The sequence below is a fragment of the Taudactylus pleione genome, unplaced genomic scaffold (genome assembly GCF_031769625.1).
Source record: "Taudactylus pleione unplaced genomic scaffold, aTauple2 ptg000109l, whole genome shotgun sequence".
NCBI lineage: Eukaryota > Metazoa > Chordata > Amphibia > Anura > Myobatrachidae > Taudactylus > Taudactylus pleione.
In genome coordinates, this window is record NW_028284511.1 from 14,624,651 (window position 1) to 14,629,638 (window position 4,988).

Genomic DNA, 4,988 nt, shown 5'->3' on the forward strand with positions numbered 1-4,988 from the left:
GTGTCAGCTTCTTGTCCTTATCAAGTTTATGCACTAAAAGCAATGATAATGCCTGTTCTCAGGCTGCACAATATACAAACACCGGCTGCCAGTGTACAGGAGATCACATAAAAAGTTCTACAAAGACTCCAGTTCTTGGTCAACGTGACTCACGTCCCAGTGATTGACTTTGTTGCAAAAATAAGTAACATGCTCTCGGAATAAGGCTATTTGGGCATGCCAGAATACAAAGTTGCTTTAATGTTTCCTTTAACATTACTTCAATTTACTCTGATCACAATTTGGAATATTTAATAACTGAGTTAATTCATGTTGTTTTTAGTCAGCTTATATGGGTCAGGCAGAGCTGGTTACAACAGACATTCATTCTGGAACTCTCTGGAAGATTTGCCCCAGTCTCATTTCTTTGTTTATTATTCACGAGTGTCTGAGACCAGTTGCAACTGGTTTTCAGCCCGATCTATATTATCCTGCAGTAAATATTCGTCCGCCAATGTTGACATTCACAGTCTGGTGTGGCGGTTGTATATCTTTAGATCCATCCGCCTTGTGAGTTTTACCTTCTGTGATCACTCCGCCTGCACTGCAGTCGGAAAATTACATGACGTTATACAAAACTATAGAGCCTAAACGTTATTATTATAATAGTTATCATAACTGTTTACGGAATAATAATTAAACAATTTGACATTAAAGGGCTTAGGCGGCTTCACAAAACCTGTAAAAAGGCGAAAAAGTTCCTGCGCATGCGCAAACCTGGCACCCTGGAAGTCCACTATCTTTTGGTATTTGTTTTGTTTTTTTACTAAGTTAAACGGATGTTTGCATATGGAGTACTTCAGTCGACATAGTATCTGCCGGAGATCATTTCGGAATGAAATTAACCTAGAGGTGAAGAAGGTATTTGAAGAATTTATTTCGAGGACTATATTCTCCTTCTTGGCGGAAGGATAACTGCAGCACTGAGTTGTTAGTCTATATGTCTATATAAGGAGACAGCCATACTTATTGTCTGCTAGTTATTAGCTGGACGGAGAAGGCGCCATAAGAATGGGGCAGCTGAGAGGGCGGAAGAGAGCAAAGAGAAGACAGCTTGTACCCGTTGCTGACAAGTATGTATAATGTCCTAACCGCGGTGAGTATGTGCTGGGTAAAGTCCCATAGGCTTATGCAGGGTTGTCTACAGACCGGCTGCAACAGTCTGAATCCCTAAACTTTTAACACGGACTGTAACCATAATAAAGGCAAGGCAGTATTTTCTGATGGTACATACATTTGTATATATTTAAAAGTAGGTTACTCTCTGTAAGATATCGGGCAGTTCTTCTTTTTTTTTTTTTTTCTTTAAATACTGAGAAATTGCATTTTTTTTTTTAACGTAACGTAAGCTATAAGCAATCAGCTAGAAGTAAAGCATTCCAATGGTAATTGTGCGGGGGTTTGTGGTGTTCTACCGATTAGTAGGTAACCGTGGAAAGGTTGGTGGAATTCTACATCTGTGTGGTCCTCTTATGATCCTTAGGAGTGGTCCTGAAAACGAGGGGTCACCAGGAGGTGCGCTGGATCATGCTTGCCCTAGGGGAAGAATGTTCTGAGGATCTTGAGTCCCAGCTGTAACTGAGGAGCACAGATGCATCAGGTGTATGCTAGCAGTAAAATGTAGAACAGTATTTTTTATTATTTATTTAGAATAACCAAACACACAAGTATCAGTCTTCAGAAGGATAGGTTTGTTGACGTCACTGCAGAATAGAGTATGTACATTCTTAGGCAATTACTAGGTGGCAGTGTATGTCCATATTAATCATAGTTTAAAACTTGCAGGGAGGTGTAGCCTTTTATTACATCTGAGGGGGTAGGGGGGTGGGGTGCATTGAGTTTTCTCCACTTTTATTTTCCAGGTCTAACTCCTCCTTGTGATACCTTGAACTTCTGGCTAGGCTCCAACTGCTCTGTAAATTAAAACGTTGAAGTTTCTTGACAAAGAAGGTTTATACAGACATCTGGCATTGGTATCTTAATTTTTCAGCTTCTGGCTAGGCTGTTCCCTAGACTACTTGGGTGTAAATTTAGTTTGTATATAGTCGAGGCCCACATTTTTGTAGGGGAGACGTTTAAGGTTGTAAGTTGTTTATGCCCAACTTTCCATTATGGGTAGAGTAATCTAGGTAGGGCAGGTGCTTAAATATTGGCGTGTATTTGTGTGGGTGGGTGGGAGGAGGAGTCATAAATGGCTATTTTTAGATTCTTTACAGATAACACCCACATACCAAGCAGTTCGTGTTTCCTGCCACAAGAACCACATTGGATCCTAGCATGATGCTTCCCTTAGCCTGAGACGTACGACCTGAGACCAGTGTACCGTTAGGAGTTTATCCCTCCCTTGTTGGCCAGAGATGTTTCCTACAAATGCCTGTGATATGCTGCGTTGCAAAGTCCCATTACTGCTGTCCACTCAATAGAAGAACTCTTTGGTTCCTGCTAATCATCAGATATCCTAGCTTTGGGTCCCTAATAAAGATGCGCCTCTAGTGATAACCGTTACCCTGCTTCCTGTAGCCCTAGGAGGCACACTGAACATTAATCTTCCCTATGAAGATAACCAAGCCCCCAGTTGAGAACTTTTATGATGCCAAGTCTGTACCGTTCTAAAAACTTGACCATTATGGATGAAAATCAAAGTTGATTAGATTACACGCCTGCAGTGGATACCAGGGCACTCTTGTCAAGTTGTGATGATTATGTTTGCCTTGTATCTGTGTTGGCACAAATGCCATGAAAACCTGTTTATATGCTGTAACTTGCTCCATGTATATATGAGTGTACTACTTTAGTGTGTGCCACATGAGCTACACACTTAGTTTGTCTGTATGTTATTTGTGTTTGAGTCCTTATTTGTGATGCCAGAAAGGCTTGTGTTTTTATTTCTGTGGTATGGGGTAAGATAGTTACTTTACTGGTAATCTTAAATTGAGCCTCCTACAATGGTACTAACCTAAACCAAAAGAGGAATTCTATTTGTTGAATGAGGTATCAAATGATAAATTGCACCTACACCTAAACTTAACACAACATAAACTGTGACTTCATTGAAGATGTGAGTCTGCAAGCAGATATTGTGACATCAACAAGCACAGCTAAGGATGGCCAAGGAACAAGCCGGGACGGTCTTCATGACTATAGATTTATAGGAAGGAATAAGCATAACATTCAAATTAAACAGATTACGAACTAAAACACAATATAACATGGGCAGAGCACTTTATAATAAAACACTGGTTATACTAGCCAGGTAATACTTGGCACCGAAGCATATATTTATATGATCTTTCAAAGTGTATGAGACTTAGTAAACAGTAATGCTTGGTTCTACGTTGCGTTAGTGAGGCTGTCAAGGGTTATTAAAAAGACATTATCAATTAATACCTTATTCACCAAACACAATGGTAAATATGATTACTGTAATGGTCATTTCTGATCACCTACATCGTGACTGGATAAACTTATGTGGTCCGTTAAATTACATTTACTTCCATAATTACAGCAGTGAAATACTACCACAGGAATACAAAATAAAACCTCTCTATACTTCCAGCTTTTTAAACCAAACCTGATGAAATTGTGCCTTGCGGTTTATGTAAACTATGGGTTCATTAGATCTTACAGATTCAACAATAATGATTTCACTCGCACCCGGGATCTCCACTTTCATTTTTATAAACCTTCAATAGACAAACCTGCCATTACAATGGCTGAGGACTGATGCTGGGTTATATTCTCTCGCAGTTACTAGAATAGGTTGCAAAACAAATGACAAGCTGGGTCACGGCTACCATATTAACAGATTGTGGGGTTTGCATCTTTTAGTAAGTGACCAGTCAGGCATACAGCACAGTCTTTGGTTTAAAAGTAATTGCTAAAATTTGAACCTTATGGTAGGCATTTGAAACGTTATGTTTTAGCAATATAAATATCTGCTAAAGAATGTATCCCATTGAATATTTTTATTATATTTAAATAAAATAGAAGTTCTTGGTTAAAATTCAGTCTGCTTTAATTTGGTGGTGCCTGTTTATTTCAGTTTACATTTAACTTTGTAAGTGCTGCATCTGTATACACCGCTTGTTCACATAATGTGTGTTCTGCTGAGTAACTGCCTAAAGGAAAATGAAAGGTAATGTATACATAAGGATTGTGCATACATGTGTGTGAATGAAATGATCAACATCTGGGGGGGAAATGTTAGGTTTCTTTCATTAGCTAGAAAACTTTAATGTGCATAATAATTTGAGCTACTAACATCACTAGCTCTTACACAAGTGCATCCTGACCAATCTACCCTGTGGTGCATATTGTCAAGTGTCCACTGCAGTTTGTGGTTTTAGCCTTTCTGAAAACCTTAAACCTGTGCGTATATTTGATTGTCTTTAATTTTAATTGTCCTGGATATTGGCAACTACTTGCGGTGACTTATCCAATAATTGACCTGTCTAATCGCTGGTGGCATTGTTGAGGCTTTAATGTTTGACCCTTGCATTTGATGTGCTAAATGCCACCTACAGAAATGGCTGCTTCCAACTATCTAGGATATGTATATGGGGGTATTCAATATGGGTGCGATAACATCGTTTTTGCGTTAATATCACTTGTTTTACTTTTACACCCTATTCAATTTCAAAGACTTATCGCAGTTTTGACAAGTCTTTGATAAAAAAACGGTGATAACTTTTCACCATTGAATAGGTGTCGAAAAAAAGTGCAGAATTGGGGTTTAGGGGTGCAGGCTTAAAAAAAAATAGCCTCCACCCCTGAGATTGACATTTAACAAAGAACTGTGTCAAAAAAAGTTTAAAAAAAAATAGGGACACCCCAAAAAATTAATTAAAAATTGGGGAGGGCAAAAAAAAAATGGGAAAAAATTGTTAAACAATAGGGAAATAGGTTCAGGGCTATTCTGCATGTATGCGGCAGGTGTTTTCTAGAATAGA

The 4,988-nt window shown here is 38.7% G+C and overlaps 1 long non-coding RNA gene across 1 annotated transcript; it reads left to right on the forward strand.

The window, feature by feature from the left end:
• The first annotated feature begins 599 nt into the window (after positions 1 to 599).
• On the forward strand, positions 600 to 4,046 carry LOC148525409 (uncharacterized). The gene is made up of 2 exons (XR_015878281.1): positions 600 to 1,112; positions 1,523 to 4,046. It is a non-coding gene; the product is annotated as an uncharacterized LOC148525409 (long non-coding RNA).
• Positions 4,047 to 4,988: the final 942 nt, after the last annotated feature.